The sequence below is a fragment of the Fukomys damarensis genome, unplaced genomic scaffold, assembly GCF_012274545.1.
Source record: "Fukomys damarensis isolate Sample0158 unplaced genomic scaffold, DMR_v1.0_HiC HiC_scaffold_3, whole genome shotgun sequence".
Lineage (NCBI taxonomy): Eukaryota > Metazoa > Chordata > Mammalia > Rodentia > Bathyergidae > Fukomys > Fukomys damarensis.
In genome coordinates, this window is record NW_022900915.1 from 32,698,727 (window position 1) to 32,713,814 (window position 15,088).

Sequence of the window (15,088 nt, forward strand, 5' to 3'; positions counted from 1 at the left end):
TCCTAAGTTCGAGCCCCAGTACCAAAAAAAAAAAAAAACAGACACACACATGCAAGTTGAGCCTTGCTCTATAACAACTCGACTCCCGTGAGAGGAACATCAAGCCAGCCATATGGCAGAGCTCTCAGGATCTTGTCACCTCTTAATGTTCCCACTTCTCAACACTGCTGCATGGAGATTAAGCTGGCAACTACAGCTTCAGGGATACTTTCAAACCAGAGCAAGGACTGTGCTCATCTTCTTACATACTTAGCACTTCTTAAATTCACTCATACAACTGAAGTACACAGTGAGCCACTCCCAAAAAGATCATTGGTGAACTCAAACTAATTCTCTCTGAAGTATTTTTGAGATCCTCTGCTTTTTTCATAAATAATTTTATAGCCCTGCCTTTTTAACTCCTCCCTTTAACTTTTCCCCATAAATAACTTACTGAAGAATTTACAGTGACATTCTGAAAAACACCCATTATTTTTCTTACTAATCTTGTTTCTCTGCCCTGGGAAATATCAATCTTCTTTAATATTATTTAGCATATGTCATGTATAACTAAAGAGAAGGATAAAGTTCTAAAATTATTTTGTCTTGAAAGGTGCTTTCAGTGATTTTATTTAATTTTATTAAATGTAAGTTTTTATCAGTTATATGACTTGAATTTTAACAGCATTTAATATATAGAAGAATTGGTATATAAAGTTCTTAAATTGTGGAGTTGCAGGTGATTTAGCTTTCTTTTTTCTATTTCTCTGCCTCTTTCTAGTTTATCTGCAGGGACTATTCCAGGGAACATTAGCAACATTAAATGGTAAGCCCCTACTGCCTCTAATATTCATTATTTTTTAATATGAACCACTTGAATTTGTTTCAGAAATGTACTTTGATCTTTTGGAATCTGCTACCAGTTCATTTCAAAGGGTGATAAAACTAAGTGCAAATTTCCTACATTTAAGAAGTGTTAATTTATTCAGTAGCACAATTAAGTTGCCACCTGATAACCCAATTCATTACAATGCATCAGACTTCAGATATCCAGTTAATTTACTCTTCTGTTCGATGTAAGCACACATACCCTGACTTATTTAACCGAATCTTTTGAGATGGGGGACAGTGATTTCCATATGATGTTATAGGACAGTGAGTCAAAGCAGCCTGAAAAGTCCTTGTTATATTTTCAACTGAAAAATTCCTTGACTTAGAATCATGAAAAATCTACCATAATCAACTGTATATACAGTGTGTGTTTACGATTAATGTGTTGTGCAGTTTCAAATAACATCTGATTTCCTAGTGTTTTCTAGACAGAAGATAGGCTATAAAAAGAAAGAATAATAAACATAAACATGTAAGTCTGATACTACTAATTAGTCCAGACTTTAAGAGTTATCAAGTACAGTCACTCTCAGTCCTAGCCACATTCTAAAGCTACCTGGAAAGTTTTTACAATATAGTGGTGCCTGAGCCCGATCTCAGAGCAATCTGTGCAAAATCTCAGGATGGGGCTTGGGTGTGGTATCTGTTTTATGTGTGCCAGTCACAGTTCTGCGTGCTTCTCTATGTTCAATCATTTTAAGACTTTACCTCACGACATAAATACTATTGCCGCCTCTACTTGAGATGAATTGAGGCTTCCTTAAGTACATTTACTTAGCCCAGTCAAACAAATAAGTGGCAGATCCACCATCACATGCAGACTCCGTGTCAGCCCGGATTTTGCTATCTGTTCTGACAGCCTGTCAAGCTACCTTCCAGTGCCTTCCGCACAGCACAGGACTCCTGTGCTGCAGAATTCTACGAGATAAAATATAGCCAGAGACGAACAAATAAAGAAATACAGACTGATTCTTTATTATCAAGTACAGTCACTCTCAGTCCTAGCTGCATTCTAGTCAAAGGCACTAGTGTAAATTGGTAGCTGAAATCATGTAAATGTTACATACTGCAAACGTGTCATGATAAATTTTTAAATAAAGAAAACAATGCTTATAAATAAACAAATTACTAAAAAGATTAAAAACTGAGACAATTAAAATCAAGACAGCAGATTCTGGCTAGTAGTGATGAGAAATGAGTTACTCAAATAAACAAGGACTCTTTTAGGACTCAGAAGACTGTCCAAAGGCTCTAAACTGGGGATCCCACAATTCAAATTCAGAAGTTTCATAGGCCAGGTATGTACAGGAACCAGAAGTACAAGGATCCATTGTAACCGGGAGGAATAACCTTTGGCTTAGGATTCTAATTCTGTGCACTCTAGTACCATGAAAATTAACACGTAGTCAATCTGATGCTCTTTGCTACCTACATACAAAAAGAAACAATTTACATCATATTCATTTACATCATATTCAGTTGCTTTAAGTCAAGACACTAGAAGTGCTCCGTCTTACTTAAGTAACAACAAAGGGAGGAAAAACTCTATCAAAAACATATTTAAGCCGTTGATGTGGGCAGGTGGAAATAGCACAATGCTAGGTCTACAGAGTAGCTGGTGGCGAGCCTGGATTTTGATTGCCTGTATTTGATGGGGTTTTCAAACTACTTTAAAAAGTAGGTCATCAGTGCCAGCCTGAATTAGAGAAGGAGGACTCTCTAGGGACTCCTGCTGTGTTTTGAGAAATGTTCTTTGGAGAACAGTGTGCCTTATCTCCAGAAAGGAAAGTGCCCTTGAAGATTACAAGCAACAAATTTCTATCTTGTCTCCAGCCTGACCAGAATAGGGTGGAGCTACAGGATTTGAATCCCCTGGCTATTGTCAGGGGACCAATTACTATATTCACAGCTAACTTAATGGGATCCTGAGTAACATCATTAAGGGCACAGTAGGCAATAAATGATTATAAAAGAAGCTTGTGAAATTCCCTAGATATCTATGCCTGGTCTATCTCCCTTATCTAATACCATCTGTGGATGCACAGATGACCTGGAAATGAAAATTGTGTAACTAATAACTTCTAATTGAAAGAAATCTAACAAGTCTATGTATACTGCTCGCTGGATGTTAAGTCTTAGTTTACACCTAGGGATTCTAAACTCGTTATTACTAATATCCTTGGAACGCTGAAGCTCAATCATCAAGTTTTATAAAACTTACTTGTGCTAAGTGAGACGGTATTTTAAAAATTCAGTTGAAGGGTAATAGTTTTTTTACAAGAATCTTGCAAGGGTGCCAAGCAAAGTGAGGTTGTTAAAATGCAGATTCTTGGCCACTTACCAGACCTACTAAATCCAAACCTCTGAGGGCTGGAGCCCAGGCACCTTAATTTTAACAAGCTCCCCAGGTGATTATTATGTATGACAAAGTTTGAGAGCTTCTACCCTAGGGTGTCCCCAATTCAAGGCTAAAAAAAATCACTTGTCATTATGAAATGTTATAAAATATTGAATTTCTAGCACAATTTTAATTGGCTATAATAAAGTAGCACTTCTTAGGATTAGAAAAAAATTCTAACCACCATGTGACTTGTGTTTGGAAGTGCGATTCTTCACGTAGAAAAAGAGGACTAAAATGATGCCGAAGAGATCTGACCCATCTTTACAGGGCTTCCCATCTCTCAGGCAGAGTACTGTCACTGTGTTACTGGAATGTTGCTCAGCCTTTCTCCCTCCATGGTATGCTCTCTCCTATTCTAAGATTGGCACACAGATGTCAATTTTGATTGACTTATAAAAACCAATACAACTAGCTGGCAAGGTGGCACACGCCTGTGATCCCAGCACTCTGGAGGCTGCGGAGGCTGGGAGTTCAAAGCCAGTGTCAGCTATTTAGTGAGTACAAGATCAGCCTGAAATACATAGAGAGACCCTGTCTCAAAAAAACAAACAAAACAATACACCTTTCCCCTACTGATATTTTAAAGTGTATTATTCTTATCTTGTTCTTTTCAGTAATTTTACAATAGTCATTCCTATGTAAATGGCTCAAAGCCTCTAACAAATATTCTTTAAAAAAATGCATAAGTGTATCAGAGCTAGGAAAAATGTCAAAAAGTATATAAAACAGGATGAAATTGGTTTCAGCAGCCGAAGAGAAAGGCCATGCCTCCAAGGTATCCCTGATAGCACTCAATTCTTTCAACAAATCCAGATTTAACAAATCATATCTTGAGTAGGGAATATTTTGCCTTTTGGGGAATATCAGAAGCCAGAAAGCTTGGGAATCTTTAAGAACTGCTATCAGTATTTTTTGTGGAAGTTTCTGTGCGTGTTTGTTTTTCAGGGAGAAACAACAGCTCGTACAAACACTTGATGAAAATAACATTTATTTATCCACTGAGCTCACACAGTGACTAGAAACTGGAGCATACCTGTTAAAGAAGAAAAAGTTCAATTGCTAAGGCATTAGAAATCAAACTGCTTTCATATAGAAAATTCTCCCAATCAGACACCATTCAGACTGCCTGTATTAGCCTTGCTTCTCAAAAGGCAGAAATCTTAAATGGGATGAATCATAACAGCTGGTTCTCACCAACCGCCACTCTGCCAGACGGGAAGCTGACTTATCAATGGGTGCTCAGGCAGAGCGTCAGGGCCTGGAAGAGGCGGGGGCTCCCAGGGAAGCTCCTCAAGGGGATTTCTGCAGATGGTAGTTTAGTAGATGGTTCTTCACAATTTTTTGCATTTTGACTTTGATTCTGGGAAAAATCAAGTTAAATGCCATAGTGCATAGGGGTCTTTTTCTATCCGTGGAATGGATAAAAGTGCATGGCTACAATTGATTTTGAATTTATAATTAATTATAAACTGAATGAGGGCTGAAGACATTAAAAATGCTGCGAAACATCTATTTGCTTGGATAAGAAGATTGAAAAGGAAATTGGCTAAAGTGCTTCACAAAATTTCTTTCTAGCAGAGAAAAGCTAATTCTACTATAAAGCAACAATAATCTCGACAGTGTGGTACTGGCAAAAGGATAGACACAGATCAATAGAGTCCAGAAATAGGCCCACACAAATACTGTAGCCAATTGATTTTTTATACAGGTGCAAAGTCAATTCTATAGAGAAATAACTGTTGTTTTGTAATATATGTTGCAGATCCAAATGCCAAAAAGTAAACCTAGACACGTCTCACACAAAAATTAATATAAAGGGTCCATAGACTTAAATATTCATGTAAAACTATAAAACAGAGGGAAATATATGAGAAAAGTTTGCATCCTTGAGCTAGGTAGAGTTCTTAGATATACTGCCAAAAGCATCATCCAAGAGGAAAAAATTGACAAATTAAATTTCATCAAATTTAAAATGTTTGCAAAAGACACTTTGAGGGAATGAGAAAAACAAACCCTATTCTGGGGGAGGGTATTTACAACTCACATATTTGACAAAAAATTTATATCTAGGTTATATGAAGAATTATAAAACCTTAACAACATGAGAATCCAATGTTTTAAGAGAATAAAAGATCTGGAAAAATACTTCAAGAGAGAAGACACATAGATGGCAAATAAGTACATGAAAATACGCTCTATAGCATTAGTCACAGAAGAAATGCAAATTAAAACCACAATGAGATACTACCACTGTTTAAAAGAAAATCTGAGACCAGTTAAATTTAATGAAATTAGCTGGGCATGGTGACACACACCTGTGATCCCAGCTCTCAGGAGGCTGAGGCAGGAGGATCGCTGCAAGTTCGAGGCAGCTTTACCTACATAGTGAGTTCAAGGCCAGCCTGAACTGCACAAAAAGACCCTGTCCCCCAAAAAATATTTTATATGGTATTCTGCATAAGGTAAAATTACAGTGATGGAGAACAGCTAGGTGGTTTCCAGGAATTAACAGTGGTGAGAGGAAAGTCGGACTACAAAGGGATAGTATATTTTCAAGGAGTTTGTTGGGGATAATAGAACAGTTCTGTTTGTCAAATGGATAAAACTCTATAACAAAAAGAATGAATTTTATTGTATGTAAATAAAAAATAAATTTTAAAAAATTTATTTTGAGCTAACATGATTATTTTACAGTAAACTTTTTGGGGATGATTATCATTGCAAACTCCAGAAATGCCTTCAAATTTTCTATTTTTAAGATAAATTTCCAGTGTTATGCTTCTGCTTTGGCAAATATTCAAAAATAATATTCACCAGAACTGTTCAAAACTATGTGCTTAGAGTGAGTATATAACAAAAAAAAAAAGGTTAATTTTAAAATCACAAGATAGCTTTTTTCAAAAATAAAGACTCAGGAACCTAAAAATGAGGCAAAGAAACTTGTGAAGTCAAAAGCTACTTAGCTCAGACTTCTTCCTCCATGCAGAATACATTTTTCCTCATCTTACAAAGCTAAGTTGCGCTGCTTGGGTTTCTATACTATGGAAGTTTAATCCGATCTACTGGCTCCAGTCTCAGGATTTTCACCAGGGGTCAGAGGCGTAAGACACTGTCGACATTCCGGTCTGTTGTTTTAAATAAATGTGTCTAGCCCTGTCAGAGACCAGCACTTTTTGGCAAATAAATCAAGTCATACCTTATAACTTTCACCTTTTTTACACTGGTTCAAACGCATTTCTGTTCATTAGTTATCACTAAAATTGATTTGCTATGACAATTTGAAGGCGGTATAGCTTTCAGTACTATGCAATACCAGCCCTTGGACATAAATGTACCACCCCCCAAGTTAAATAACATTTCCTAGGTCTAAACTGAAATGTTGATCACTCTAGGACAGACAATATGTGCTGCACAGTCAGAAAACTTTATACAATGTGTTTACACATAGCAACGATCTTTTACTAAATACTTTTTGCCACTTATCATATAAGTGTCACCTTCCTTTCTCTTTCTTTCTTTTCTTTCTTTCTTTGCTCTTTTTGAGACAAGGTCTTACTTTACGGTCCAGGCTGGCCCTGAACTCACATGTAGCCCAGTCTAGCCTCAAACTCACTGAGTTCCTCCTGCCTCTGTCTCAGGAGGTGCTGGGATTACAGGTGTGCACCACCATGCCCGGTCCATTATTTCATTGGTATGTCCTATTTCACTCCCAAATAATACAGAGCCTCCTCTGATCTCTGGTCTCCCTGCTTACTCTCCCCAATGATCTCTTTAGTTTCCCGTACTTTCCAGATCAAAATGCCTTCAGGCTCCCTAATTACCGCTTACAACAGTGAATGGTCACCTGCCTTCTACCAAAACATACCCAATGGACGAGGTTTGCAAGGTCAACACATTGCGTGGGTGTGCACCAAGTAATATGGTGCCCGCGGAGCAACTATTAGGTCCACTGCCTCAGTCTCTGAATGTAAGCAACTGAGAGTGACGCTACCACCGGGAGAATCTGGAAGTATAGAAAAGGACACACACACATGTACTCGCACTAAGGCATAAGATACTGGTGCCAGGAAGGGTGGCCCACCATCGTCATACTTCTAAATAGGAAGGATGTACGAAGCCCTTAGGGTGGGCATGGGATTTGGGAGGACATCCCAGTTCCTTCCCATCTTATCCCCTTTCCTTATAACCTGGCTCAGAAAACATGTCCAATTCCACACCTCCAATTATTACTGAATGGGGTTGATACCGAGGCCTAAGACCCACATTTTCAAATGTTCAGCCAAACACTGAATCCACCAATACTTTGAACTTAGCACCAGCTCCTTCTCCTCCTGATTTCCTTATTCTTTTTCATATCATGTTGTCTTCCAGGAAACCAAATTTAAAAGTAGTAGTTATCTGATTCTTCATCCTCATTCGTCTCACATATTTAAACAAAGTTGCCAAATCAACCAACTCTACCTTCAGAAGGCTTTGCATAGCCTCCTTGCCTTTTCCATTCTTATTATCTGCAGCTGAACATCGAGCTTCATAACTTTCCCCCCTGAGATTCCTTTTCCCAGTATCCCCATTCCAATCTATTTCTCCTATTGCTGTCACCTGCATAGCCCCAACCCAGATTGGATCATACCACCTCCTGGTCAAAAGCTTCCAGTGCTTTCCCATTGTTCTTTAATCCAATACTGAAAGCTTTCTTCACAATCTATTACAAATTCCTTTATGGGTCCCCTATGCCAGTTAAATCGGATTACTATCTTTCCCCCAAATACTCTGCGATAGCTCATAAGATCCTTCAACTGACATGTTTTAATACTGCCATTTTCACAGCTATAAACCTTTGACAATCCAGTGCCAAATCTCCCATAATGATTTTCATAATTTGATGAGCTGAATAATTTCTAGCAATGAGAACTTCTACATTACTGAGTTAGAGGTTATAAGGCACTTCACACCTAATATGTCTTATCCTTCTCTTACACTAGTGTGCTATGTTCCAATTCTGTAAATGTTTTAATTCTTCTTGATTTTTTTAAAACTCTAAAGCAACAGCAAAAGTTCCCCTAACGGGAGGCCATAATAGGTCCAAAGATCAAAGATGATAAATATGACACCTGAATAGACAGCTAATACAAAACAGCCAAAGCTACAGCTAACTGTAACTCTAAACTGAATCAGAAAAATCTTCTGCATTCATTGCTTTGATGTATTTCTCATGTACTTTCTGCATAATTCATTCTGGAAACCATATGACAAAATAAATGGTATTTATTTAATCCTAATCCTATAGGAACACCTAATCCTACAGGAACAAGTGATATTATCCAGATGCTTTTAACTAATGGCTTATTATCAGATAAATCACAGATACAAACAACATGTAACAGAGTTAAATATAAGCTGGGGTTGTGGTACACACTGGAATCCCAGCACTCTCAGAAGGCTGAGGAAGTATTTTGGAAGGATTGCAAGTTCAAATCCAGCCTGGACAACTTAGTGACTTAGTGAGGTGAGACCCTGCCTCAAATGTAAAAACTATAAAGAGCTGGGGTGTAGTGCAGTCCAAAGGCCATGGGTCCAATCCCTAGTAACACATGCAGACAAGTCATAACAACTGTACATCTTCATAATAATGTAAATTTGTACTCTGAGCTTTTACAAAGAAGCACCTATGCATATCCATTATACCAAGAGTTCTACTGTATCACAAATATACATGCCATACATAAAACAATTAGCTTTCCTAAATTCCACTAAAGGTACTGTGGTGGCAATAATAAACCAGATAGGTTGCTTTATTTACCTTCATGCTATTTAGAAGGGCATTTGATATTTGGTGTAGAGGGAGGGAGACAAATGACATGTCTAACTTTTAAGAGAGACAACGAAACCAACCCATAACATGTCCAAGGCAGTAGAATGAATAATTTTCTTTTTATTAATTCATTATGACAACCTAATATATTCAGTATAATTCTTCTCCAGACCTTAGAGCCACATCCAAAGGTAGAAGATGTACTGGATTTGAAAAAGGAAATCTTAGGTTCTGGTTTGACTCAGTCACCTGTCAAGGAGGTGATATCCAGGCTCACTGAGCTTTGGTTACCTCAAAGGTAACAACAGTATAAAACAACAGCTAACCTCACAGAGTTATAGAGAGAACTCATAGACAATATAATTTAAATGCTTTTTAAACTGCAAAGCCCCATTAATGATTAGCTGGGCATGGTGGCGGTGCACGCCTGTAATCGCAGCACTTTGGAGGCAGAGGCAGGAGGATCACCAGAAGTTCAAGGCCAGTTTGGGCTACATATTGAGTTCAAGACCAACCTGAACTACAAAGTGAGACCATGTCACCAAAAAAAAAAAAAAAAAAGAAAGAAAGAAAAGAAAGAAAACGAAAAAAGAATTATTGGTATTGTTCTTGATGTTGGTGACATTTGGCCCACAATTAGCATATTTGAAAGTCAAACTGGAATAGATATTCCACTACTCCTTTTACCTAATCCCTCAGTTAATTTAGAAATACATGCGCTCATTTTCAGCATAAAACAGCCTGGGTTACTAAAGTCACTCTTTAGTACTTCTCCTTAACAGGGCCTGTTTGACAGCTGTTAGGGCACTTTGCACTAGGCTGAAAAGCCGTAAAACAATTATCAGGTGTGAGAAAGAGATGCTCAGCTCATTATACTGTGCAATTGTGTGGACAGGATATTTCCATCAATCAGGAAAGAAGGAAAAAATTCTTGGTTTTTCAGGAGGATCAAATCTGACTTTTTCTGCCCCTCCAGAAGACATACAACTTCCTAAAGGCTGCTCTTCAAGTGAGGAAAGGTGAAACAGAGAGAAAGAAACTGAGGAAGGGTTCCTAAGACCGAGCCTCTCCATCATAGGAAGCAAGAGTGCGCTGTTTTCAATGTATCTGAAAGCTTGAGAGGTAGCCCTGCCCAGCCAGCCTTCCCTTCAGCCCCAAGAACAAGAGATTAGAACAGGAGAGGGTGGTGGTTGAGGAACAGGGCAAATGGGTCTTTCCCTGAACCAGGACCCCAATATTTGCCCTAGAAAAAGGAAGGACACTTGGAAGATGAGAGAGGTAGATGTCCAAGGAAGGACAGTTAGTGGGGAGTAGCAGAGCAGCCAGTCCAGGGAAGTGCACAATCCAAGTTCAGTGTCTTTTCAGAGCCCAAGGAGGAGGCTGCCCATCTCAGTAGAATTCCCCCACAAGCTAGCTTTGTTTTTCAGAAAATCATGAGGATTGGGACCATTACTGGGTCTATGTGACAAGAGAGAGCTTCAGTCTCCCTTCACGTATTCCCCATCAGTGCTACCCTGAGCCTTACCCAAAATACACAAATAAAAACAGTTTGTTTGCTGTGTAAACTCAGCTCCAACTCAGGTCTTCTACTTCCTCCCATCTACATTACACTCTACCCTAATTCTTCCTAAAGAGAAATTCTTGATCCTCTAATGGGTTATACCAGCAGTGGTAGACACAGACCAGGCCCCTACCCTGTATAGTTAGGAACTTTTGTGTGATCTATAAATTTATTGTTCTACCCTTCAGTGAAACGAGGGGGCTCAGAGCCAAATTTACAAAAATTGATGATGATGATGATGCAATGTGACATTTTTAATGAATTCCAATAAAAATTCATAGATGATACAATAATAATCAGTTTGAAAATTGTTTACACAACAAATATGTGTGGCTTTACTGTAGCCAATACATTTTTATTTCGCATAAACTGATGGTTTTAAAAAACTATCAAGATCCTACTTCAGGCTGGGTGTGGTGGCTCACACCTATAATCCCAGCACTCGGAAGGCTGAGGCAGGAGGATCGCTGTGAGTTGAGACCAGCCTGGGCTACACAGTGAGTTCCAGGTCAGCCTCAACTACATAGTGAGACCCTGTCTCAACAAAACAAAAATAAATCCTACTTCAGATGTCTAAGAAAAGTAGATTCTGGTATAGGGCTAGGAAGTCTTGAAAGGACAGCGGTGTAATGGTGTGGGTCAAACATGATGCAGGGGGAGAGGCATCAGAGGGAAATTCTATACCTGGAGAGCCTCACTGCTGTAACTCCAAAGGCCCTGTGTTTTGTTTCTAAAATAGAAACCACTGACTTGTACAATGATATTAGTATGCATTGACATTTTATATAGGTCAGATTAAGAAAAAACTCACAAAACTGCTAAGACAAAATGGCCTCTGCCTCAGAAATCACTAAAGCAAACATAGAAAACTAGAAACTTATGGGTTAACTCTGGCTCAAGACTTTTAATGTTCAGAAAGTATATATTTATAATTTTAGGTGGTGTTAAGTACAAATCGGTTCACAAATAAATCTTTGTCTTCCAGCTTTTCTTGAAAAATTAGATCTGGGCCCCTAGATATTCACCTGACAACAATCAGCTGGACCAAGAAAACCACCGAGTAAATACCCCCAGCTCACCATCGTCTCTAGTCTGTTTCATTCACTTGTGCGAGTGGTTCCCAAAGGTATCTAAATAGGTGACCTCAACATCAAAAATGTCAGGAATGGTCACATAACTAGGATTGAGGGATATACCAGCTTCTGAAGACCAGAGAAGGCCTTGATGTTTCCACATCCTCCAACTGACGGCCCTGCACACTATCCGTCAAAGATGGAGCAGACCTTGTGTCTGCTTAACGCCTTTTTTGTGTTTTGCCAGTGCTGACTATACAATTCTCAGTCAAATTTAAACAACATTTACCAGCCACTTGGTGTATGTAGGTATCAAAAGGAAATGTAAAGAGCTGATTCAGAACCTAACTCTTCTGATTATAATGGTTAGGCAGGTTGCTCTTAATTGATGGAGTTTCCGTTTCCTTATTCATAAAATGAATGGGTTCTACGAGGATGATCACTGAGATCACTCGTAACTGACCTCTTCCCAACACTGCCATTGCACTATCTAGAATCTATTGTACTTGGCCTCTGAGAGATGTTGGAGTTTCACCACCTGCACAATCCTTCTTCAGACTTCTTTCTCAAATTGTTGAATATATCACCAACACCATCCATCCAAATTAGCATTTACTAATATTCTGTCGTTTTGCTTTGAGTATCCTGGTTTATTTACCATATTCAAACAGAAAATTAGAGGCTATAAAGTTTGATTTTCAAATCCTCCACAGCCTGTTACACTTAGCTGGTATTCAATGATTAATTATTGAAAAACGAATAAAGGTACAGAAAATATGTATACAATAGTAACCTTCCCAAAGAACAGCTTTCATCAGCTCCCTCAAAACTAATTACCCTTATGAGCAACACAATTTGATAATCTGATTCAGGCAGGGATAATGCATACTATGCCAATGAGACAGCAATTAGGAGACACTACTAGATTCCCATATGACTTTGTACAAAATCATAGCTTCCTTCAACAGTAAAAAAGCTCAAAAGAGAAAAAAAGTGCAAGCAAATGCATGCTATTACTCACTGAAAGATTTGTCACCAACTAAAATAGGGCACACACACACAAAATTCCCTACCACAATTAAGAAAAATAATCAATTACTTGTAAGAGGACACAATTTATACACTTGAAAACTACAATGAAAATCACTTGCTCCTCCCCACCCTTTGGATGTCATAAAAGTTCTGAGTAAAAGGAGACCAAGTTAGGATGTCATGTGGAGTCCTGGGGGGGCGGGGAGGATTTACCTACTCCACCAGAAAACAGTGGGATACAGGTTTTACTTGTTCTGGTTACCACGCCTCCCCAGCAAGTAATTAAGGCTTTACATTTGTGGGTAACCTCCCCTATGGAGGTATTCAGTTAGATATAAACTACTACTTGGGTGAGATTTTTACTTTTTTTGAGACAGGGTCTCACTATGTAGTTCAGGCTGGCCTTAAATTCACTAACTAGCCCAGGCTGACCTCAAACTTCGCAATCCTCATGCCTCAACCTCCCATATGCTGGGATTATGGGTGTGGCCACCATGCCCAACTAAGATTTTTAGTTTTGGAACTAAGAAAACCCACAAAATAAAGCTTCACCATCTCTTGTAAAAGTTAAATTTTCAATCCAACTTTTTGTGATTGCCTTAATTTTCCTATTCAACATTTTAAGGTAGTTGATACCCTTTATTAACACTAATGTAAACTAACATTAACCAGCTTTAACAGCTAGCCATCTCTAGTGCTCTAGTGGACTGAAATTAAGTCCATTTACAAATTACTTCCCTGTGATGAAACAACACTTATGTTTCCACCTAACTCATGCAGTACAGAAAGAGAATTTGTTCTGAAATTCTGAATTTGCTCATACAATGCAAGGGGCTGAATCAAAAATGAGAGAGGGAAGGGATTTATTCAGGTGTGGATCACGGAAAAACATAGCACTAATTCTATATAAAAGGTTATATTTTAAAATTAATTAAATACAATTTTTGCATAATTTTCCTAGGGAATCCCCCCAAAAAGCAACAAGGTTTTACAATCTAAAGGTAACGATACATGTCTGTTTTTTAAAAAGGATTTTTATTTTTAAAAACTGCCTCCCAATGTTTTCCAACCGTTCAATTTTGTTGTTACTGTTGTTGTTTTTGTTTTTTGAGACAGGTTCTCACTAGGTGGCCCAGGCTGGCCTCGAACTCCAGGCTGTCCTCCCTAGTGCTGGGATTACAGGTGTGGCTCATTGTTTTTTTCTGGTGCTTCTGACCATTCAGGCAGGCAATGTATCCTCTAGGGAAGCCTGCCAGCCTACCTTCAAAGCCTGAAGACTGGATTAGGTTCCCTCCTTTAGCCACATCCACACACAGATCATAAGCATGACAAGCATGGCAGGTCCCCACCGTCTCCTTTTACCTAAACAGCCCATCTCCTGGCCTTAAACTCTGCTATTTCCTCCCAGTCCCAAGTAAATAAGACAGAACTGAGTTTCTTCTCATTTAGGACAAGGCCAGCTCTACTCTTCCAAGGTCCTTTGAAAGGAGACACGGTACCACCTGAGAAGGGCTGCTTTTCCATAACCCACAAAAAGGCATAATCCTGACCATAAGGTGGGTTTCAGAGGAGCATACTCCGATTTTACGGGTTCACAGCCAGGCGTGATCCCGTAAAACCCTGAAGTTGGAAAAGACCCCGAAGTTCATTCTCTGTTGTGCTGAGCCCACCACACAAAGCCCATTTAAGGCTTCGGTAGGGCTTTGTATTTAAGATGTTCCACACAAAAACACAGCGCCCGAAGCCTAGAGTCCATTTATTTCAAGTTCAGAGTCAAACGATGAAGGGTGTTCCTAATCCCATCCGCTCAACCCTAGCAATGAACTTCGGTTCGAAGAGAAGCTGTCCAGCGACTCCGCCCGCCGCGTCCTCCTCACTCATTTCGCTGACGTCGGGGGACGAGTCCTGACTCAGTCACCCATCATTCTCCGCTCCAAGGACCACGAATAGCAAGAGTCCCCCGCTCCTCTCCCGACTTTCCACTACTATCCTCCAAGGGGCGGAGCTCGACGCCAAATAACCACACGAGGACACCCAAGGAGCAGGGGATCCCCAAATCGGCCCGGCCAATCGAGGCAGGCGACCCCAGACAACCGCTGACGTCAGGTGTGATTAAATTTGTGCGTCACCCTGACGTCAGCCTCGCCTCTCTCGGACGTCCCGTCCCGGGAGCAAAACTCCGGCGACTTTGGAGAGGCCCCCGCCTCTCCCGACTTTCCACTACTATCCTCCAAGGGGCGGAGCTCGACGCCAAATAACCACACGAGGACACCCAAGGAGCAGGGGATCCCCAAATCGGCCCGGCCAATCGAGGCAGGCGACCCCAGACAACCCCTGTG

General features: G+C 39.6%; 1 long non-coding RNA gene across 3 annotated transcripts in view; it reads left to right on the forward strand.

The window, feature by feature from the left end:
• LOC104860609 overlaps positions 1–11,711 on the forward strand; it is a 15,480-nt gene extending 3,769 nt beyond the window's left edge. For 2 of the 3 annotated variants that reach the window (XR_779739.1, XR_779740.1), the window contains 3 exons: positions 761–805; positions 10,027–10,170; positions 11,630–11,711. This is a non-coding gene — a long non-coding RNA (uncharacterized LOC104860609). The remainder of the gene's footprint in view (positions 1–760; positions 806–10,026; positions 10,171–11,629) is intronic. The other variant, XR_002025262.1, reaches the window with a different exon arrangement.
• Positions 11,712–15,088: the final 3,377 nt, after the last annotated feature.